Here is a 25,178-nt window from a genome sequence, read left to right as displayed (position 1 = left end):
AACATTTTGATTGGTTGTTGGAGACACATTTAGTTAGTTGATTGACATTGGAGTTATGGAGTTATGGATTGTGGTTGTGATTGATTTGTTGACTAGGGCTAGCTTCCAAATCTCTGGTAGGTGGGAGATATAATCACATTTATTCATATAGAGGGGGTATTTTTCAATTTCTATGGCTTCCATAATTATTATTTTGTATAAGTGTTCAATTTTGGAGATTAGTTTTCTCGAAGTCAATTTCATGTCTTGTTTTTTTACTGTGCTGGAAAAGGGAAGAAGTTTTTCTTCTTTTCTGACTGTATTTTTGTGTTCTGCAATGCATGCATTTATTATTCCATTAGTTTGTCCAATGTAGGTACATCACTGCTACTGTGTGTCCTCTGTCCTTCAGTTCTAATATGCACTCTCTAATAACTGAAAGATGATTCATGCTACAAAAATAAACTCTTGTAATTCTAACATTGATTGTCATCAATAAGACTCTTAAAGTAAGATGAAGCACTATTATTTATTGTTCTAAGTGATATTTTAAGATATATTATGTGTATTCCATGCATAGGAGAAATGCAGGATGTTATTTAATTTTTTTTACTCACTCTTAAACTCTATACATCTGCTAAAGGTTCTTCCACCTACATTTATTAAACAGCAGATGGAGAATCTCTGGGGAGCAATCCACAGCTGATACAGTCTATTATAGTACTGCAGTTTGTCACACAGTTGTCATCATTTAGAGTATTTAATTCCAGGGGCACACCTTTCATTACAAATGGCTGACCTTGATATTCTCATTCATTTTTACTAATGGATCTAGAGTGGGTTATAACAATGACTGCAGCACTTAATAAATATTTCACCAAGGAACTCATTGACATCTATTCATCATTGATGATATGTTGCGAAGAGAATATGAAATGCATATTAAACATTTATAGATATTATGATATGCCTAACATGTGTTTACCAATGCATTATTAACTCACTTTCTACCAAGCAATCTTGTTCCAGTTGGCAACAGGTACTGTCAGATTTTAGCAATAGAGAATTGTATACATAAATCAAGGTTTTCAATGGTATCTTTTTTTCCAATCTAACTACTGGCTGCCTCCTCTTTCTAATAACAAATTGCCTTTTTGAAATGGTCTTTCTACACTGGGATAATCTATATAGATAGGCAATCTACATAGGCAATAGCGCAAAGCACACATTCTGCTAGAGAGAAGTTCCCTGAGGTTGAACTACAGCACAAGTCTGAAAGCTCAAAAAACTAAACTTCTGGTCCCAGTGACTGACCCAAATTGGATCTCACATCATCCTGGTATATGTATATTCGTCTTCATTCACAATCTATATACTATGAAAATTGACTTGCATGTTTGTCTGTGATTTTCAGTTGGGCAATATAGTGTATCATAGGGCAACAATTTTTGAATTAAGGTACTTCAAATGGGTTAACTTAATGCACCCAAAATCTGATACCCATTACTCCCTTGGGACTGAAATTTCAAAGATCTTCAGACCTATTGTATTGACAAAAATTTATGGTCACTGCTGCATCATCTTGCCATCCTCTGCAGTCACATGATAATGATTTCTGACACTCCCTGTCATCTTCCCACAAGCCAAATCAATGGGAAAGCTAGCAGGAAGTTGGAACTCACTCCCACTCCCATTATTTTTGTCTGCTTATTTTAATTCTGTTTATCAGTTTAGGTAAGGCAATATCTCTGTAATGACGACCCAATAGACCATGTTCATAAAATGTATATTTTATATATGTGCACGTGATGGGCAGGGGTTTAAGTGGTTTTCCTTTTTAATGATGCTACAATAAAGTATAAACTATGACTTATGTGAACTCAGAAAAATGAAATCATCAAGAGTAGATTTCTTGCCTTCCTAGAACAAAACCTGATCTCTATTCAGCTTATCAAAGATAATGATGAATTATTGAATTGATACAGGAAGCCTTGGTAGAGGGATAAGAAACAACAAGAAGCATCTCAGAAGCCAAAAAAATTTAGGTTGCTGAACTTACAGATGGAAGAACATGACAATGAGCCAGAACTCTTTTTCCTCAGAGTTTCATACTGGCTTCTAGATCTTCCCAGTAGTATATTTCTATAACCCTATAGGAAAACCTCCTGACACAATCCTCAGGCAGATGGAGTCTACTGGTTGTACAAAGGAAAAGCTTCTTCTTTTGCCCTGAGGAAGAAACAGGTTGATGTTAGTAAGAGATTCCTCACTGAGAGGAACTGTGAAAGAATGTGCACTGGAGAAGGAATGGAAGAAAGGAAAATCACAGCAACATTGCAGTTTTTCTTGAAGAAGGCAGTACATTCCGGAGAAAAAACCAAATTAAGAGACTGCATAGTCCCAAACTAAATAAAGAAGAGGCTTGGATAGCTGCATCCTGGAATTGTAATTGTGAACCTATGGTATGCATAGCCGTCTCTGGAGGCACATGAAATGTCGCCCCAGCTCAGCTCCATTGTGCATGTATCTGCACCTCCTGACAGCCAGCTAGTTTTTGGGTGTCTGCTATACATGTGGGGGGGGTGTAGGTACATGCATGGGGGTTATATGTGCATGTGAGGGGTTGTGCACACATGCCTGGGGGTGAGAAGAGCACAGGGGGTCATGTGCATGCGCAGGCAACAGGGTACATGGAGGTTGCACAGGGTAGGTGTGCTTGTCTTCTCTAGACTAGACTGTGACTGTGACAGCTGTCACCAATCTTTTATTCACATAACAAAAGTGAAGGGAATTTCGTTTTTGTTTTTTGCTTCCTTCTGCTTTGTTTCTTTTCCATATTAGATTGCTGAGACATCTGGTGCTTGCAGTTTGTTGGGTTGGTATTATAGCTTCTCTGCTCCCGTCTTGCCTACACACAGATATTTCTCCCTGCCTGATCTCATAATTTCTTCCATTTTCTCTTATGGAGATCTTTTGAGCATTCAGGCAATTACAGTATCTCATTTGGCCTTTTAAACTTTTAATCTTCTGTAATCATTGTCTCTTCTCTTTTTTTGTCTTCTGCAATTATCACCAGGAACGCAGTCCAATTGTGTCTCTCCTTTCTAACATGCAGCTTCTCCAGCTATCCCAAATCCACTTCAAAACTTTCAGTTTTCTGGGGGTGGGGGATGGAAACCTATGTGACAAATGTGAAAAATTGGTGGTGTATGAGTCAGGGAGAAATTGTCCTCTTACGGTGTGTTTGGAAGGTGCTTTGAAAACCAGAGCTGAAGGACATGAGCTAAATTCTATGAAGGAAGGGGAGGGAACCAGGGCAACCAAGCTGCATCAAGTGTTTGGAATGGAGCATAAAATGATATTCATAATATAAAGAAACACAATAATGAGGATAAAAAGATGGGAAGAACTAGGTTACCTTATAGTAAGGCATTATTTTGTCATTATTGCTTTTTAAGCAAATCATTTTGTGGCATATAACAATATAAAAATATAGTAAGAACTAGATTTATTATTTCCAATGTTTCTATACAAAAGCCCAGAAATAAGAAGAATTAGAAATCTTAGTGCAGGGCGACAGATGTCATTAAATGGAAGTGGCATTATTTGTAATGCAAACATACTGATGTGTAGAGATACGGATATTTAAGCATCATGAACCAGCTGCAGCAGGGGTGAAATTCAGTAGGTTCACCCTCTGAGCTCAGGGCAAGGGATAGCAATAAAGGAGGGAACAATTGTTGTTACAACTAGCCCAGAATTTCTTGTTTGTGAGGAGGGCAACTATATAAATTGGTTTAATAAATAAATAATAAACATTACCTGGATATGCTATAGAACAGAGGTCCCCAAACTTGGCAATTTTAAGACCTGTGGACTTCAACTCCCAGAATCCAGAGTTGGAGTCCACAAGTCTTAAAATTGCCAAGTTTGAAGACCTGTGCTATAGACTATCAGGTTACTCAAAAGATTAGGATAAAATCATGGCATTGGACATTGTTATTTGAGGGGAAAACACTTTACTGTTTTCACCTATCCTATTAGATTTAGCAAAAAATGTATTCCATGGGTCCCATTCATTATAGAAAGTCATCCTTTGGAAGGGAAGAGAACTTTTTCTATTCTTGTACATGCATTGCTGTTCAGCCTCCTGGAAAGCAGATTAGTTCTAACTAGTGATGGTCGAATCCAACGGTGTTTGGGTTCGGCAAGTTCGGACCAATTTTACGCAAAATTTGGCCGAACCTGAACCCGAACGGGGAATCCCACCAAGAGATTCCACGGGCGGAGCTTTCACGTCACGTATACCAGCAGGTTACTAAGGATGCCAAGGTGATCACTTCCTGGATTCTATGGAATCCAGGAAGGGATCACCTTGGCGTCCTTAGCAACCTGCTGGTGATGTCAAAGCTCCAAACACTTCGCCCGAAGTTTCCCAAAATTTTGGGTTGGGTTTGGCATACCGAACACCGCAAAATTCGGTACGGACCCGAATTGTGCGAGTTCGGTTCGCCCATCACTAGTTCTAACTTAAAGATCTTTTGCAATGTCATGAAGTCATGGCTCTGTTCCCAAACTTCTTTCGGGGCTCAGAGCTCAGATTAAGAATTGGAATCTGTGTGGTAGCTATATTAACTATGGTTTGATTGGTTTTTATCTTGGCTGCTGGTTGTGTATTTTACTTTCATTGTCATGTTCCAATAAGTAGTTAATATCTGCCAAAAGAATGTCAGAAATGCTAACATGCCAAATAAACTGTAGCTCACAAGGAAAGGGAAAAGCAACAAGCTAATCATTGCATTTATGGCTGTCAAAATGAAGAGGTATAAAAAATAAGTGGGGCCATGGAAATGGCTTCAAAAAGTTAGCAACAGGAAATATAGGTAAAACAGAGCTCCTGAGCTTCTCCTTTGTTACTGTTTTCTCTCCAAAGGGGAATTATGTTCAAGTGGATCTAAATAGAAAACTGGCATAAGAAATGTGAAATGAACAGAGCTAGGCGCTTGGAATCTTCATAGTTTATTGTTGAGCTACAGGAGTAACATTGTCTCACCAGCAGTTATAACATAATTGGTGAACAAAACAAACGGCCCTGGGCTATTGTTCTTATACCCCTTTGGCTTCCCGCCCAAAGTAATTGCCAGTAATTCAAATCTCCCGCTCACCAAACAACCAATCAGTATCCAATATTTAAATCCCAAACTATTTTACATATTAGTCATTGCATATTAAACAAAAGGAAAAGCAACCAAAGATAGGGATGCTCAAATTTGGCAACTTTAAGACTTGTGGACTTCAACTCCCAGAATTCTTGGCAGCATAGATAGGTTTTCAGGTTTTTACAGAAGGTGAGGAGGGTGGGGCCAATACGAATCTCTGGGGACAGCTGATTCCAAAGAGCCAGAGCGCCCACAGAGAAGGTTCTTCCCCTAGGCCCCACCAAGTGACAATGTCTAGTTGACGGGACCTGGAGAAGACCAACTCTATGGGATCTAACTGGTCGCTGGCACTCATACAGCAGAAGGTGGTCCTGCAAGTAATCTGATCGGATGCAATATAGGAGTGGTGGTATGTTTCCCTTTGTCCTAATTTGTTAATGGTTTTAATCATGTCTTGTGTTTGTTTTCCTTTGCTTTTTAAGATTTAATCAGGTGGGGCTGGGTGTGTCCAGTGTCTTAATATTTCTATTTGTCCTGAGTTAAACAGCCTTTGTCTTATACTTTGTCTTTCCCTGACTTGATCATTTATTTAAGTTGATTAAATCTTCATCCCTCACCCTGAGCTATTTCTTTCTGTCCTTGATTAAATCTCTAAACAGACATTTTATTAGTATTTCCTTCTCACACAGCTCTGTCTTTTGTCACATCTATTCCATAGTTATTCCTAATGGCCCTGGTATTTGTAATTCTATTCTTGTGGTTTACTATTGTGAGACTCTGGCTGTTTGTTATTCTAGTGATTTTAGCCTGTCTTTCTTTATTTTCCTGTGGCTTCCTTGGTTTTCTTTCTATAACACTGTCTTTCTACAACACTGCCTTACTACAATTCCACAAGAGGTAGGAAGTATTTGAAATCAAGACATCAGGAGTAAATCTGTCCTTTACCCAAAAGAAGGCAGACAATGTGGCAAGTTTCCTGTACTATTCATCAATAAACAAAACTCTTTGACCATTCCTTGGAGACATTCCATCTTTGTGTGTGTCTGTGTGTGTGCATGTGCACACACACACATGCACATGCCTGCCTATGAGCCCCTGACAAGAAGGGTTTAGGTTGGGCAACCTCCAATCCTTTATTCTATGGTTCTATAAAATGCCATATCTGTACTCTTTAAAAAAGATTGCTATTTTAAAACATCCCAACAGTCTATGTGGAACTTCCTTGTAGAAATTACAGTAGGAGTAGAACATGCTGAACTACTCCTGTAATAATTATTCCTCCTATCTGAATATTAGTGGTGAGCTGTGTAGAACATGTTATGACAAGGACAAAAATCCACTGATTGATTTAATCATTTTCCCCTACACCTCATCATCTAGCAGATGTATCTGAGGAAAACAGTTTCTAGTACAGTGATCCCTCGATTAGTGCGGGGGTTACGTTCCAAGACCTCCCGCACTAATCGATTTTCCGCGGTATAGTGGTGCGGAAGTAAAAACACCATCTGCGCATGCGCGCCCTTTTTCCATGACCTCGCATGCGCAGATGGTGGAGCCGGGGAGCAACGAAAGTGCGGAAGCCGACAAAGATTGCTTTGAATGTCGGCTGCCCCCACCCCCCAACACCCGCCTGCCGTTCACCCGCCCGCCCCGCCTGGCCGCTCGCTCGCCCGTTCACCCGCCCGGCTGCTCGCTCGCTCGCCGCTCGAGAGCAAGATGGGGAGAGATAGAGAAAGAGAGAGAAGGAAAGAAAGAGATGAGAGAGGGAGGAAGAGAGTGTGAGAGGAAGAAGCAAGATAGAGAAAGAGAGAGAGAAAGAAAGATGAGAAAGGAAGGAAGAGAGTGAGAGAGAGGAAGAAAGAGAGAGAGAGAAGAGTGGAAGGAAGAGAGAGAGAAATGATAGAAAAAAGGGGAGAAAAAAAGAGAAATGAGAAAATGATTGAAGCAGAGAATGACAGGAAAGAAAGAGAAAGAGACAGAGAAGTGACTCTTGGTGATGACGTATGACGTCATCGGGTGGGAAAAACCGTGGTATAGCAAAAAAAACGTGGAGTATTTTTTAATTAATATTTTTTGAAAAACCGTGGTATAGCGTTTCGCACTAATCGAGACTGCACTAATCGAGGGATCACTGTAGTGATTGATTTTCCTTCTGTATACCCTATACTAGGGGAGGGGGGAATAAAGTGCTATGAATTTTGATCATGAATCCATGGAAAATCCCTGTCCCATCACCACATGTTGTCTTTCAGAAAAGAGAAATTGGTCGCTTATATCTGATACTATTGTACCATAGTCCATTTATTATGAGCTCCTCATTTTTTATTATTATTAGTATTAGTATTAGTATTAGTATTAGTATTAGTATTAGTATTAGTATTAGTATTAGTATTAGTATTAGTATTAGTATTAGTATTAGTATTAGTATTAGTATTAGTATTAGTATTAGTATTAGTATTAGTATTAGTATTAGTATTAGTATTAGTATTATTATATTTATTTATTGATTGATTGATTGATTTGATTTGATTTGATTTGATTTGATTTGATTTGATTTGATTTGATTTGTATGCCACCCCTCTCTGGAGACTCAATACAACACAGCAAACGAGATCACTATGCTGAATTTTGTATTTCATCACCCGTCGGGCGCTTCCCAAGCACTTAGGACTGCGTGATGTAGCGGCAAATTATGTTTGCCGATCCCAGTAAAGCGGCCTTTCGCAATTGACAGAAGGAGATTTTGTCAATTCCGATGCTTTTCCAATGTCCGCTGAGATCCTTTGGCACTGCACCTAGTGTGCCAAGGACCACTGGGACCACTTTCACTGGCTTATGCCAGAGTCGTTGCAGCTCGATTTTTAGATCTTCATATTTCATGAATTTTGCTAGCTGCTTCTCCTTAATTCTGCTGTCTCCTGGAATTGCGATGTCGATGATCCATACTTTATTTTTCTCCACAATCAGGATGTCTGGTGTGTTATGCTTCAGAATTCGGTCAGTCTGAAGTTGGATGTCCCACAGTAGTTTTGCTTGCTCATTTTCGACCACTTCTTTGGGCTTATGATCCCACCAGTTCTTTGCCACTGGTAAATGGTAGTTCCGACACAAGTTCCAGTGGATCATCTGTGCCACAGCATCATGTCTATGCTTGTAGTCAGTCTGTGCTATCTTTTTGCAGCAGCTGAGTGTGTGATCGATTGTTTCATCTGTTTCTTAACAGAGTCTGCACTTTGGATCGTCTGTTGATTTTTTAATTCTGGCTTTGAAAGCATTTGTTATAATGGCCTGTTCTTGTGCCACCAATATTAGTCCTTCTGTCTCCTTTTTGAGTGTTCCACTTGTAAGCCATGACCAGATCTTTTCTTTATCCACTTTACCTTCAATCTTCTCCAAGAACTGGCTATGCAATGCTTTGTTCCGCCAACTGTCCATACGACATTGAGTTATAGTTTTTCTGTACTGGTCCTTAGTTTGCTTCACCTTGAGAAGCTTCCTATGGTTGACCTCCATCAACACTGTCTCTTTCCTCTCCTTCACATAGTCAGCTAATACATTCTTCTCTTCTTCCACTGTCTGCTTCACTTGCAACATCACTGCGGGGGTGTAGTGCATGATGGATCGTCATTAATTTTCTGGTTTTCCTGTCCAAGTTGTCCAGTTCTGCTTGAGTCCAGTTCACTATGCCAGCTGTGACAGGTATGGCACAAGTATTTATAGCCTTGATAGTGTTGCCACCATTCAGTTTGCTCTTCAAAATTTTTCTGTTCCTCTGGATGTACTCTTTGCTGATCACATTTTTCACATGACCATGCTTGATATTATCAGTTGCAAGATGCCCAAGTATCTGTAGGCTTCTGGCTGATGGCACTTGATGGTTTGACCATTTGGCATTTCAATGCCCTCACTTTCAGTGATTTCCCCCTTTTTCGGTGCCACTGTGGCACATTTATCCAGGCCAAACTCCATGCTGATGTCATTGTGGAAGATTATTATTATTATTATTATTATTATTATTATTATTATTATTATTAAATATGCTTACTTAATCATATAACCTTATCTTTTGAAAGCTTGTTTTTATTGTTACTTTTATTTATCTGTTAATATCTTAAAAGCAGTTATACTTTTGTTTTCAATGTGGTACATATTTTAAAAACTCTATGATAAACCTATACTATATTATACTAGGCCATGGAGAGTCCACTTCCATGTGATTTAGTGGATTGACCTAAAGGCAAATCTCAGAATGATAATAACTTTTTTCCTATTCCCTAACATTTAGATTACAATCTTACAGAGTAGAATTAGAGAATGCAAAGAAAAGAATAAATGTACTTGTGACACATCAAAGTTATCAGTGTAAAGTGGGAATATTGGTTGAAAAAGTGATTAAAAATGACAAGCACAACAAATTTATTGAAGACTGGGACAGGAAGAAGGCAAGTAGTCCAGTGTACACCAGCTATTTCTAGTCCATCTGGTCAAAGATCAATAGAGGACATGTTGATGAAATATAGATCTAACTCATTTAAAGATTTACAGTCCATGTTGCAACAAATACAAGATGTAATGGCAAAAAATTATGAGGATTTAAAAATGGAAATATTTATTTATTGATTGATTTGATTTGATCTGATCTGATCTGATCTGATTTGATTTGATTTGATTTGACTTGTATGCCGCCCCTCTCTGTGGACTTGGTGTGGCTAACAACAGTGATAAAAACAGCATGTAGAAATCCAATACTAAAACAGCTAAAAACCCTTGTTATAAAACCAATCATACATACAAACATACCATGCATAAATTGTACAAGCCTAGGGGGAAAGAAAATCTCAGTTCCCCCATGCCTGACGGCAGAGGTGGGTTTTGAGGAGCTTACGAAAGGCAAGGAGGGTGGGGGCTATTCTAATCTCTGGTGGGAGTTGGTTCCAGAGGGCCGGGGCTGCCACAGAGAAGGCTCTTCCCCTTGGTTCTGCCAAATGACATTGTTTAGTTGACGGGACCCGGAGAAGGCCCACTCTGTGGGACCTAACTGGTCGCTGGGATTTGTGGGGCAGAAGGCAGTCCTGGAGATAATCTGGCCCGGTGCCATGAAGGGCTTTATAGGTCATAACCAACACTTTGAATTGTGACCGGAAGCTGATCGGCAACCAATGCAGACTGCAGAGTGTTGGTGTGACATGGGCATATTTAGGGAAGCCCGTGATTGCTCTCGCAGCTGCATTCTGCACGATCTGAATTTTCCGAACACTTTTCAAAGGTAGCCCCAGAAGTAACCTGCAATACAGGACAACTTAAAGAAAGAATACAATCAATTGATGAAAAATTTGAAAACCTTCAACACCAAATCTGAATGAAAAGAAGCTTCAGGAGATGGGAAAAGGAAAAAGACCCAGAATTAAATTAAAACTATTGCAATAGAAATGAAAAAAAGAGGAAGATTTGGTTTACCAGATTGGGAAGGTTGTTATCAAGCTGCCATACTCACTTGGGTGAAAGATTGGATAAATTTGAAAAATAAGACAGTGTTAATACTGGAAAGTCATGATATACAAATTTTCTATGGGATGATAAATACAAAGCACACTATTCCTTCCTAACGCACCACCTTAGATGAGCTATTTTAGCAGTATGAATAAAAATAAAACAATGGAATCCCTGTCTGGTTCTCATCACTAGAGGCATTTGTGCACACCAAATTTCTGAACCTGGGGAATGTAGTCACTTATAGAGAGATTTTAAATGAAAACGGGGATATAAAATCTAGGAAAGAGCTGCTAGAGGGCAGGATCGATTTGGAATGGTGGGCATACCTTCAGATTAAGTCACAATGTTTAAAAGACAAGGAAGAATGGGGTATTAAGAAGGAACTAATGGTGTTAGATAAAATTTTGCTAGGACCAGAGGATAAGTTGATAAAGAAAATTTACCAATATTTATTGGAATGTAAAATGGAAGAAAAACAAGTTAAAGAAATTATGGTTGTTTGGGTGCAAAATTTCAATTATACCATATTTTTCTGGGTATAAGATGCACTGGAATGTAAGACGCACCTTAGTTTTTTTGGGAGGAAAATAGGGAAAAGAATCTGCTTACCAGATATTCATCTAGCGAGCGTCCTTAGTCTGGTCAGATTCAGCACATTATTTTATCCTCTGGTTAGGGCTTTAAAAAAATCCCTTATTCGGAGAGAATAACAATGAAAGAGCTTGCAAGCAGGTAAGAGCTGGGAACATTGTTAGCACATGATTAGGGCTGGAAAGAAACATTCACAGCAAGTAGAGCAATGAAAAAAACCTGCAAAGACTTAGGGCTTGGAAAATATTCTATGCAGAGAGTAACAATGAAAGAACCTACAAGGTAAGAGCTGGGAAGATCATTAGCACCTACTTAGGGCTGAAAAAATAAAAGCTTCAAAAAAAAGCTACATTCAGAGTATAAAACACACCCAAATTTTCAGCTTCTTTTAGGGAGGAAAAAAGTGTGGTCATATTAATTTGGAAAAATGGCAGGAATTAAGAGATAGGAATGGAAAATTTATTTTGGCCACAGCCTATAAAGAAAATCTATATAAAATGTTTTGCAGGTGGCACATTTCACCAATAAAATTAGCAAAAATAGATTAAAAAACCTCTCAGCACAATGTTGGAAATGTAAAATAGTGAAAGTTTCTTATCATATGTGGTGGTTATGTTAAAAAGCAAAGAAATTTTAGAATCAGGTTAAGATATGGCTGGAAGAGATACTAGGTAGGGACGTAGAAATAAAACCAGAACTGTTTCTAATAGGAATTACTCATAAGAAAGATGAAAAAGGACAGATATTTTTAATTCTACATATAACAACTGCAGCAAGATTCATATATGTGCAATATTGGAAAAATGAAAAAAATCCAGAAGAAATGATAGAAAAAATATTGACATGCAGAAATGGATAGACTATCACTGGAAATGAAGGACAAGGGAGAGACGGAATACTATGCAATATTTATTTATTTATTAGATTTGTATGCCACCCCTCTCCGTAGACTTGGAGGATAAATGTGGGATAAATTTTATCAATGGATGGAAAGAAAAAATGGCCGAAAAAATTGAGAGAAAGAATTGAAAAAAGGGAAACTAAAAGAAGGTTCGGATATAAATTAATAGTGATGAGGGATACATATGTAAGATCAAAAGAAGCAATGTATATTGAACAATAATGGTATTTATTGTTATTATTCTGCACTATTATGCAAAGAAATGACCAAATAGGATGGTCACAAAGTGTCCAATGTTTTTAATGTTTGTTTAATATTTGCTTGTGTAAATAAAAGAAACTTTTAATAAAAAGAAAGTTTTCGGTGTATCAGTCTTTAAGCAGCATACCATTGGATTCTCTTGTTTCTTTGGAACTTCGGATACTAATTGCTCTTTCTATGTTGCCTTTTATTTGAGATTAATTTTAATTTGGGAGCAGTAGTGGAAGATGAACAACAGCAGTAAAATATATAGGAAAATAGAACCTGTTAGGCTGGCAAATTTATGGCAGAAATTAAACCAAGTTGTGCTTGCAGCAGTTACCTGAGCAAAGAGCAACATTAATAAATTCAAAGAATAAATAAAACAGGGGAAATAGCACACATGACACATAGCCAATTGCACTTCTTGTGCTAATTTTCTCTCAGTCAACAAAACCTCTGTAGGTTCCTGGAAAGCTTGGTTCAAGAAACCTCAAGAGAATAATTACCTTAATGGGATTCCAAAATTGAATGTGTTAAGCGGCTTTTACTGAGTTAAACTTCTAATTCATCTAGTTTTCTGCTTCTAGGAACTAGCAGGCAGCAACTCACAGGCTTCCTGGACAGACAGACTCAACTGAAGCTCTTCATGAAATGGTTTTGAATTGCAAAATTGGGAGCTACTTCAGACAGCACAGGAAATATAAGGAAATCAGAGTTTTTCCTAACACCACTGCACGTTATTGCAATACAGTGATCCCTCGATCATCGCGAGGGTTCCGTTCCAGGACCCCTCGCGAAGATCGATTTTTCGCGAAGTAGCGGTGCGGAAGTAAAAACACCATCTGCGCGTGCGCAGATGGTGTTTTTGCTTCCACTGCCGGCCGCCCTTCGCCCGCCCACCCCGTTGCTCGCGCCTGGGGTGGCGCGTTGCTGGGGAAAGCGCGCGCGCTTGGGGACTCCCTAGGTCCGCTCCCCAGCTGGGGAGCGGACCTAGGGAGTCCCCAAGCGCGCGCGCTTTCCCCAGCAACGCGCGCGGGGTGGGGACTCCCTCCCCAGCTGGGGAGCGGACCTAGGGAGTCCCCAAGCGCGCGCGCATTCCCCAGCAACGCGCGCGGGGTGGGGACTCCCTCCCCAGCTGGGGAGCGGACCTAGGGAGTCCCCAAGCGCGCGCGCTTTCCCCAGCAACGCGCGCGGGGTGGGGACTCCCTCCCCAGCTGGGGAGCGGACCTAGGGAGTCCCCAAGCGCGCGCGCATTCCGCAGCAACGCGCGCGGGGTGGGAAGCAGAGTTAGGGTGTCCCCAGGCTCGCGCGCACCGCCCGCCCGCCCACGCTGTTGCTGGCTCCGCTTCCCAGCTGGGAGGCGGAGGTGGGGTTTCCCGCGCGCGTGCCGCCCGCCCGCCCACGCCGTTGCTCGTGCCGATGCTGTCTTACCAGGGCAAGAGGGGGAAGACCCAGGGAAGCCTCTGCCCGGCGGGGAAACTCCACCATCTACGCATGCGTGGAAGGGCACGCATGCGCAGATGGTGGAGTTTACTTCCGGGTTGAAAACTCGCGATATGGCGTTTCGCGAAACTCGAGATCGCGAAACTCGAGGGATCACTGTATTTGGATAGAGAGATGCTGCCAAAAAATGTCCTTCTCTGTTAAGAACCTCTTCTGCAACCAAAACCAATGGGCAAGTAAAAGATAATTAAGTTATATGATATTTTATTCTTCTTCTCCTCTCCACACCCCTCTCAAGAATAGGAAGGAGTAAGAATAGGAAGGAGATTGGGAATGTAGTGAAAACGTAAGAAGAGAGGCAGAATTGGGCTTTCCTAGATACTTAGAAAATTCTGGATCCTGGTGTCAATAGATACAAATTTATACCAAATTAACATTTAACATCAGGTCACTATATACAAGCTAATAATAAATTAATAGGGTTCACTTACGCTTCTTTAAAAAACCAGAGCCAGACATTTCCTTTCTTTACTCAAATAGTCCTAAACAGAGCAGTGCAGTGACCTAGAGTTGAAGAAGCTCAACTCTCATTCAGAAGGTTGAGAGTTCAATGCTTGACTACAGAAGATGTTTCTTTATCAGGATGCAAAGAGGAAATATCTGCTGCAAATACCGTATAGGCATCAGAAAGGGCATCCAACCAGTAAATGCTCAGCTCCATTGAATTGCCCCCCAACTTCACCTCAAACAAAGGGATTAAATGGTCCTAAAAAGAAAAAAAAAGTCCAAATAATCCTAAACATTTTTTTTTCTAATATATATATACCATGCTACAAATCATTGTAACCAAGCCATTGCATATTTATAACCTGCTATAATTGAATACTGGATGCAAATGAAGAGAAATCACAAAACAGAATATTAGTGGAGGTTTTCAGCAACTCAAACACACAATGGCAAAAACCAAACTTCCCAATGTTTTTATTTATTTATTTTGTCCAATACATAATACACATTGAAGAGAAAGATATGTAATAATATAAGTTAAGAAAAGAATAGAAGAAAAGATATAAAAGTATAGGTGAACATATTTGAAAGGAAGAAAAGATAAATGAGATAAGGAGAGACAATTGGACAGGGGACGGAAGGCACACTGGTGCACTTATGCACGCCCCTTACTGACCTCTAAGGAACCTGGAGAGGTCAATTGTGGATAGTCTAAGGGAAAAATGTTGGGGGTTAGAGGTTGACACTACTGAGTCAGGTAATGAATTCCACGCTTTGACAACTCGGTTGCTGAAGTCATATTTTTTACAGTCAAGTTCGAAGCGGTTAATATTAAGTTTGAATCTCTTGCGTGCTCTTGTGTTGTTGCGATTGAAGCTGAAGTAGTCATTGACAGGTAGAACGTTGCAGCATATGATCTTGTGGGCAATACTTAGATCGTATTTTAGGTGACATAGTTCTAAGCTTTCTAGACCTCGGATTGATAGTCTGCTTTCGTAGGGTATTCTGTTTCGAGTGGAGGAGTGAAGGGCTCTTCTGGTGAAGTATCTTTGGATATTTTATTGCAGACTTTCATATTTTCAGCATAGAAACCATAATTAAATCACAGATGAAGTAGGGTTTCAATTTCCTAATAAAACTCTGCTCAAAAATGTCAGCAGTTTTCCTTTAGCTAATTGCTTTGAGGTAAAGGCCAGCATGAGGACATGGATAGAACAAAAATTTGACAACATATGAAAAACAGGGACACATGGAGCATCATCCTGTTCTTTCATTTGAAGAAGGTGGCAGAAAGTATGTGCACAATAAAGAATAAAATGCCATTATTGTTACCCTTACAGTGATGCAGTAAGGTAATTCAACTGCTAAATGGGAAGCAGTGACTTCCATGAGTATCACTGTATATCAGGATACCCAGTAGTTGGCTATAAATATTGTCGCTACTGGTTCATGCACACTTCTGTGTATGCCCAGTAACTTCTGTGCATGTGGAAAAAAGTCCTGGGTGGGTGGGTGGAAAAAACCACTCCTTTAGCTGGAAGAACTTGCCCTTTAAAAAAGAAATCCAGAGAGAGGGGGGGGGGAGAGGGAGGGAGGTAGAATCAGAAGATGTAGGAATTAGAATAACAGTGATTTTTCTTCCTTTCTTTTTTTAAATTTTTATACATAAATCCAATTTTATGAAATGGGGCAAGTGAGCAGAGGTTTACTTCCTGACTTTCTTTTATTTTTTCATTCTGTTTTGACCCAGTATACTATGCATTTTATACAATGTGAGCAATTAATTATTCAGCTCTTAAAGGCTGTTGATAAAACTAAGTTTGGTCTGAAAATCATTGTCATGTGATTTTGTGCTTCCAGGGACCTTTATATTTAAATGTGTTCTTTATTGTTGTATCTAATCTAAGTATGCCCAGCAATACTGTTATCCTTACAATACTTGGCACATATTTCTTTACATTATTAGGTTGGAGGGAGGCATTAAGAAAACAAAATGTCTTTCAGGACTTTTTCTGCAGCAGTCTTGTCATATGAGAGAAGGTATTTAAACTATTAGCTCCACTTACCATCAACCAAATAAGAGAATTAAATGGTAATCAAATTAGCAAGAAAACCCAACAATTAAGGCCAGCAAATGATGTGTTTGGTGGTGGGATTCTCTGCCCTAACTGCTCAGAAAGTTAACAACCAGTTCTCTCTAAGAGGTGCAAATTGGCTGAATCCCACCACTGGATGTATCAGATTTCAGTCCTCTTTGAAAGTTTTTGGATCTTTCAAGTTTTTTGTTTGTCTTTAATAGCAAGAAAATCGAATATATTGACTCTATGTGCTCAATCTTAGCCTTACTCAAATTATTGTTGCTTTTGACAATAATTTTTATTTCAGATATAAAATATGTTGAATCTGTCTCCATCCTGCTCTTTACTTTATTATTTTCTAATCTGCTGGTGCATGGAGGGGGGGAAATAGTATATATATTTTTTCCCAAACTGGAATTGGGGAAATAAAGAATAGATTTTTAAAAATGAAATATATTTTCTCCATTTACAACAGCTTCCAGTAAATGTTAATTTTGACCAGATGCCACCATTCAATCTTGAGTCATACTGATTTGTTCTTCTGGGAAATTCTCAGACCTTTTGTGGAAACCTTCTTCTTTACCTCTGGGGAAACTGAAAGGAAGATGCTCTGGAATTTCCCACCCAAATCCTCCTGAGAAGATGTGTCTTAAATGTTGTGTCTATTTTAAGCACAATGGATAACAATATAATGGTGAAATCTTGCACATGAAGATTTTAATGTTATGCCATGTCAAAACCAAGGGTTTGTCACTTATATAAATTTAAGAATGCTTAATGAAGATTAAATTTCACTGAGAGAAATTTCAGTATTTTTCATAAAAGAAAAAAAAAAGGAGGCAGACAATACAGTATATAATGGACAGGAGCATCATATCCTCTCTTTTTATTTGAAGTTAGGAATACTTTTAAACAAAAGAGTGGACTGCAGCCATCAATCCTTTATTAAGAAAACTTATGAGGATCACTTGGAACTGGTAATAAATGCAATGCTGAAACCTTGACGTTGCTTTCAGTCATGTGTTGGCACTGCCAGGGCCGCCGATAGACCGGTACTACTGGGAGTGGTGTCACGGGCCCGGCGAAATTGAACAATTAGGGGGGCCCACAGTCGCATGACCCCCGTTGTCTCAGTGGGAAGGGGCTGGCTGGGTGGAAAAGCAGTGAGCCATTCCCTCCCGACATTCCCTTCCCTCACTCACTCGCCTTTATTTTGCCGACTTGGCTGCCTTTTCATTCTACTATTCCCACAACCAACTCCGCGGGCGCTCGCCCCCTTCGCCCACACTTCCCTCCCGGTGCCTCTTGGGAGTTGTAGTCTTTTCGAGGAGGCGGGCTCAGCCGCTCTGCCTAGTAAAAATCACAATTTCTTTTGTTGCTTTTTCTTTCTTTCTCTGTTTCTCTCTTGCTCTTTCATTCTTTTTTCTTTATCTTGCTTTCTTTCTTTCTCTTGCTTTCTCTCCTTCCTTCCCTCTTTCCATTTCTTTCATTCCCCCTCTCTTTTTATTTCTCTTTCATTCTCTTTCTTTCCTCTTTCTTTCTTTCGTTTCTTTTTCTTTCTTGCTCTCTTTCTCTCTTGCTCTTTCATTCTTTTTTCTTTCTCTTGCTTTCTTTCTTCCTCTTTATTTCTCTCCTTCCTTCCCTACTTCCATTTCTTTCATTCCCCCTCTCTCTTTTTATTTCTCTTTCATTCTCTTTCTTTCTTTCTTTCTTTCTCTTTCTTGCTCTTTTTCTTTCTCTCTTTTACCTTCCCTTCCTCTATTTCTTCTTTTCTTTCTCCTTCCTACCTTCTTCCCTCCCTTCCTTCCTTCAGTCCTTCCTCTCTTATTCTCCCCTTTCATAAGTTTCCTTCCTTCCTTCCTCTGTTCCTGTCCCTTCCCCCTTTCTTTCTTTCTTTCTTTCTTTCTTTCCTTCCCTCCCTCCATTTCTTGCTTTCCTTCTCCTTCCTCCCTTCTTTCCTCCCTCACTCCATTCTTTCACTCCTTCCTCTCTTACTCTCCCCTTTCACACCTTTCCTTGCTTTCTTTGCACCCTTCCTCTGTACCTGTCCCTTCCCTCTTTCCTTCCTTCCCACCCTCCGTCCATTCATTCACCCATTCTTCTCTTGATTACCCCTTTTACCATTCCTTCCTTCCTTCCACCCTCCCTCCTTCCTTCATAGCTCGCCCTCGCCTTTCTTCCCTTCCTTCCAGATGGGAGTGCCCCCTCAAGGCACCCGCCCGACTGCTGGTACCCTGCTGGTACCCTCGTCCTTTCCAGCTCCTTGCCGGTGGCTGCCGGGTGTGGGATCCCCCTCCCCCCTCCCCTCGCTAGAAAGCACATGGCTTTGTCAACAAGAAGGGAGAAGTGCCAAGGAGCCGTAAATAAGCCTCGTTCTGCCTGACCGATGCTAGGAGGATCTTTCTTTCCCTTGTCACTCCCGCTTCTTTCTTTCTCCTGGACGAGTCCACACAATCGGCTTAACCCAGTTCCTGAAATAGCCTATGGCAGTGCTTCCCAACCTTGACAACTTGAAGATATCTGGACATCAATTCCCAGAATTCCCCAGCCAGCATTTGCTGGCTGGGGAATTCTGGGAGTTAAAGTCCAGATATCTTCAAGTTACCAAGGTTGGGAAACACTGGCCTATGGGACCGCCTCACTTGGCATGAAGCGGGAAATGATCCCCGGGGGATGGAGTGGCTTGGCGACTTAAAATAGTTTTAAAATGGCGGGGGGGGCAGACACTTAGGCTGTATGGGGCCCCAAAATTCCTGATGGTGGCCCTGGGCACTGCTAGGGGCAACCCTGGAGTTCTCAGCTGCAGTTCAGACTATTTCACTCAACTCAAGAAAAAGGGATAGGAATAATATATCCTATGTAGAAAAGAGCACACTAAATTAGAAGTACAATGTGTGATGTTAGTTCCACTACTTTTTGAATTTAATCTTTGGGTTTATACATCTTTTTTCCTTGTTTCGACCCATCTAAAGTTTCCAGCTTATTTCATCCACACATTTCCCTACATATCCTAGGGAACTGTTTAGAACTAGTGATGGGCGAACCCAACAGTTTTTGGGTTCAGCGAGTTCGGATGAACTTCACGCGAAGTTCGGTCGAACCCGAACTCGAACCCGAAAGGTCCGTGGCATCAAAGCTCCGCTCCCGGAATCCCATCATTTTTTATTTTTACGAATTTTTTATTTTTATTTTTTTTTATTTTTATGAAAAAGGACGCCGCAGCGGCGCCGCAAGCAAAGGGAGGTCTTTTTGTAAAAAAAATTTTTATTTTTACATGAAAGGACCTCCCTTTGCTTGCAGCACCACTGTGGTGTCCTTTTGCTTGCAGTGCCGCTGTGGCGTCCTTTCACATAATAATAAAAAAAAATTTTTACGAAAAAGGACGCTACAGTGGCGCCGCAAGCAAAGGGAAGTCTTTTTGTGAATTTTTTTTTTTATTTTTACATGAAAGGACCTCCCTTTGCTTGCAGCACCACTGTGGTGTCCTTTCACGTAAAAATAAAATAAAAATATTTTTTCATGAAAAGACCTTTCTTTGCTTGCAGTGCCGCAAGCAAAAGGAGCTGGGGAATCCCACAAAGAGATTCTGTGGGCGGAGCTTGGACATCACATTTTTTTTATTTTTATGTGAAAGGACCTCCCTTTGCTTGCGGCACTGCTGCAGCATCCTTTTTCGTAAAAATAAAAATAAATAAAAATAAAAAATCTGTAAAAATAAAAAATGATGGGATTCTGGGGGCGGAGCTTTGATGTCCCGTATACCGGCAGGTTGCTAAGCACTCCAAGGTGATCACTTCCTGGATTCCATCCTCCCTCCATTATTCTAGTGTCACCCCCAGAATCAAGGAAGTGATCACCTTGTTATGCTTAGCAACCTGCTGGTATATGTGACGTCAAAGCTCCGCCCCCAGAATCTCTTCGTGGGATTCCCCAGATCCTTTTGTGCCTTCCTCCCAGCCTCCTGACCAGCTGACAGCTCCCCGGTGTTCGCCTTCCTCCGCTGTCACTGGTGCCCGACTCCTCCTCTTCTCAGCAGATGACAGCCGGACGGTGGCGCTTCGTGGTGCTCGGCACGAACACCGAACCGGAGCACGAATTTTTAAAAAATCGGGTTCGGGTTCGGCATGCCGAACACAGCAAAATTCGGTACGGACCTGAATTGTGCAGGTTCGGTTCACCCAACACTATTTAGAACTAAATGAAACAATCATCACATGTAACTCAAAGAATCACTGTCCAAAGGCCAGTTATTAAATTCTACAGTAGCCCTTTACATCTCATAGAGAAAGTTGAAAAGAAGAATCAGTTGCTTTTTCCAGCTTGTAAAGTATAATTACATACTTTTAATACTGTACATATGTCTATATGCCTACAAATGTGAAGTATCATCACTGTGGAAAACTCAGGAGGAGTGAAAAACCTTCCTTGCTCACCTCAAGGTATATTTATTTCCTATATCAAAACCAACAATCGTTTAAAACAGATGAACAATTGTTCATCTCCATGGAGTCTTTTTCATATAAAGGTCAGATTCTCACTTCAACTATTATTACAGGATTCAGGTATAGAATAATTGAACTATTACAAGTGGAAACTAATGTTAAGAGATTCTTGGTTGGGCAATATCCACAAGGGGTTAATTTCTCCACTCTGTAAGTAGGGTAAATGCTATTCTATAATATTTAGCTTGGCCTTCAGGCAGCAATCTAATGGGGAGGTCTGGCTTGACATGTTCTGTTGTTAGGTAAAATAAATAATTCTACTTAGACTATCATGCACAATGAAAAAGGTTTTTCAAGGCTAGCTCATCAACTTGTCAGATTTTTGGGGGAAGGTGGGAAGAAAGCCTTAATTGAAATGTTGCAGTTTAAATTGATCATGTGCTTTCCCGGTTACTGAGCTTCCTTTTACAAGACCATGATAATGGAATCATACATTTTCTTTATTATATGGCTATTCTGCCCCCAATGCAGTGCCTAAGCAAACCTTCAAACTTGTTTCAAAATACCATTTTTAAATAGAAAAAAATATATATACGTAGGGGCGAGGATTACAATTTCATACATTTATCTTATCATGAGTGCCTTTAGCACAGTGGGAATGCCAAATCCCAGAATGAGTCTCTTGGGCATGAAAATAATTATGCAAACTTTCTTATCATGCCCTGTAGGTTACTTGCACATTCTATAAAGCCATCTTTAAGCACACTTATTTATAAGGTATTAAGAGCAGTTTCCATGGAAACCTAAATAATTTTTATTTCCTGACACATTGATTCTTTTTTTCATAGCTCTGGCATTGGTTTCAAAGTAGGAATCATTATTATTACATGGCCCTTTCTTTCCTTAAACAAACTGCAAATTAATTGTTGCCGTAGACACAGGATCCATCCTGAAGTCTCAAATAAGGATAAATAAAGGCAGACATTTCTTTATCAACCCAAAATATTGGTTTGAAGTGGCTGCCTTATTACTTCTTAATTGAATGCCACAGCAGGAGGGAAAAGTAGAGACACTGAGGTGTATAAAGGATATGAAACTTCTTATTTTTGATTCATGTTAATCCCACATAAATTTATCCACAACCGGGGATTTCAAACTAAGGCTGGGAACCCCCACAAGACAGTTGCAAGAAACTTAGAAACTGTTAAAGGCTATCTCAGGTATGGCAGTCAAACTTGGATATTTGATTATAGTATTACTTATTTTAACGAAGTCATTAATTTTGTTCATGTAGGATCACACAATAATTTATCACTTTAGAGACTGCAGAATTTTAAAGTTTGGAAACAACTGCATTAGCCTATATAGTCCTGGTAGTGCAGTCATTGTATTAGTGAGAAAATACACATTTTGTTTTGTTTTGTTTTGCTTTGCTTTATTTTATTTTATTGAATGTATAACCTGCTGCAATAAAACTCCTGGCTGCTTCCATAGTATACAAAACAAGAGCCGTTAAACCATCCACTGGAAAAAGACCGATATAAAGGGCAGGAAAATGAAAAGTAATAAAACTAATAAATAAAAATTATATAATACAACAAATCAGGAATATGCCCTCCAAAATAATTCAGATTTCAATAAATTTGGGGACCAGCAGGGTGTGATCCCCAAGGCCATGTCATTCCCAGAAAAGCAACAGTGCCTAGCCTGAACTCCCCTCTTTTCCCAAAAACATGGAACTACTAACAGGTCTTCGTTACCAGATCTAAAATTTCAATTCTAGTTGGAGTAGATACACAAGTTCCAATCCTTAAAGGCTTTCACAACACCAGCATTGTATCTAGAAATATTTTATTGATCAGTATGGGGCACATAGAATCAATGTTATATTCTCCCATTGCTCAGAGTATCAAGTATGAAGTTTCTTTAACAGCAGCCCAATGAAAAATAATTTGCAGTATTCCAGCTAAATAGTTACTTGTGTAAAAATGACTGTGGGTGATTTCTAGTTTAATTTCCACCCTCCCCATTAGTTCATTTACCGAAATCAAAGCAAGTACACACCACTTCTGCTTGATGCTTATTTATTGTCCAGTCAGCAAAGCAGTGGAAGTGATGTGCCAGTGCCTGGAGGCTGTTGGGGTCTGGATGGGTGTCAACAAGCTCAAACTCAACCCTGACAAGACGGAGTGGCTGTGGGTTTTGCCTCACAAGGACAATCCCATCTGTCCATCCATTACCCTGGGCGGGAATTATTGCCCCCCTCAGAGAGGGTCCATAACTTGGGCGTCCTCCTCAATCCACAGCTAACATTGGAGCATCATCTTTCAGCTGTGTTGAGGAGGGCATTTGCCCAGGTTCCCCTAGTGCACCAGTTGCAGCCCTATTTGGACTGGGAGTCACTGCTCACAGTCACTCATGGCCTCATCACCTCGAGGTTCGACTACTGCAATGCTCTCTACATGGGGCTACCTTTGAAAAGTGTTTGGAATCTTCAGATTGTGCAGAATGCAGCCGCGAGAGCTATCATGGGGTTACCTAGATTCATCCACGTCTCTCCAACACTCCGTGGGTTGCACTGGCTGCTGATCAGTTTCTGGTCACAATTCAAAGTGTTGGTAATGCCCTACATGGCATTGGACCAGAATACCTCCGGAACTGTCTTCTGCCGCACAAATCCCAGTGGGTGATAAGGTCCCACAGAGTTGGCCTTCTCTGGGTCCCGTTGACTAAACAATGTCATCTGGCGGGCCCCAGGGGAAGAGCCTTCTCTGTGGTAGACCTGGCCCTCTGGAATCAACTCCCCAGAGATTGGAACTGCCCCCACCTCCTTGTCTTTTGCAAATTACTTAAGACCCACCTGTATTGTCAGGCATGGAGGAATTGAGACATCTCCCCCAGTCTTATATAGTTTTACGTATGGTATGCTTGTGTTCTATGGTTTTTAAATGATGGGTTTTTAGATGCTTTTTAATATTAGATTTGTTTACATTGTCACATTGGTTTTTTTTTTTAAAAAAAAATTATTTTACAAACGTAACATACAAGACAAAAGAAAAAACATACATAAAAACATATATATATATAAAACATTTGGGAAATGAAAGTTTCCCCACTTTTTTTTTTTTTGGATATTTGATCAGAGAATTACACTTCTTTTACATAATATTAATTTTTGAATTCTTTTATTTGATGTGTTGCTTTGCATAAATTTTTATTTATTTATTTCTTTTAGCCAATCATAAAATTTTGCCCATGTTTTATAGTAATCTGATTCTTCTTTTCCCTATAATCTTTTGGATAGCCTGTCCATCTCCGCACAGTCTAGTATTTTTTTAATTATTATGTTTTCTTCCGTATTTTATCTGTTTTCCACTGTTGGGCATATACTATTCTGGCAGCTGTTAGTATATGTATAACTAGGTATCTTACTTCTTTTTCTTTTAATTAAAAATACCCAATAAATATAATTCTGGCTTTTTTTCAATTTCTTCATTTGCTATTTCTTTTAACCAATTTGTTATTTTATTCCAAAACTTTTTTGCCTGTGTGCATGTCCACCATTGGTGGTAGAACGTGCCTCTTTCTTTTTTATACTTCCAACATATTGGGAGGTTTTTGGGAACATTTTTGCAAGTCTTTCTGGCGATAGGTGCCACCTGTAGAACATTTTTAATTGGTTTTCCTTGAATGCGGTCGATGTTATCATCTGCCAATTGTTAATCCATAATTTTTCCCATTTTTCCAGTTCAATTGTGTAGCCAAAATTCATTCCCCAGCTTATCATATTCTCTTTTACAATTTCCACTTCTGTCCCATAACGGATAAAAAATTTATATATTTTACTGATTAATTTTTCATCATTTTTTAATAGCATCCTGTCCAATTCACCCCTTCCCACCAGAAAACCATATTCCTTTTTGTCTTTTTGGTATGTGTCTTTTAATTGTAGATATGTCCACCAATCTAATTTCTTACCATTATATTCCAATTCTTCCTTTGTTTTTATATTCATTTGTTGATCTAATAATTTTTTATATCTAATTGTATTGTGAGGCCCGATTAAATTTGGATGATATGTTAGTTCTATTGGTGAAATCCATTCTGGTACCTTAGTATATTGTTGTTTTTTTATTATTTTCCATATTTGGATAAGAGAATTTCGTAATATATGCTTTTTGAAATATGTATGAGTTTTGTCTCTTCCATACCAGAGATAGGCATTCCAGCCTAATAATAAATTGTGCCCTTCTATTGTCAATATACGTTTATTTTCTAATGTGATCCACTCTTTGATCCATACCAATGATGTTGCGTAATAATATAGTTTAAAATTTGGTAG

Source organism: Erythrolamprus reginae, chromosome 3 (assembly GCF_031021105.1).
Source record: "Erythrolamprus reginae isolate rEryReg1 chromosome 3, rEryReg1.hap1, whole genome shotgun sequence".
In the NCBI taxonomy this organism is placed as follows: Eukaryota; Metazoa; Chordata; class Lepidosauria; order Squamata; family Dipsadidae; genus Erythrolamprus; species Erythrolamprus reginae.
This window is presented reverse-complemented; position numbering follows the sequence as displayed.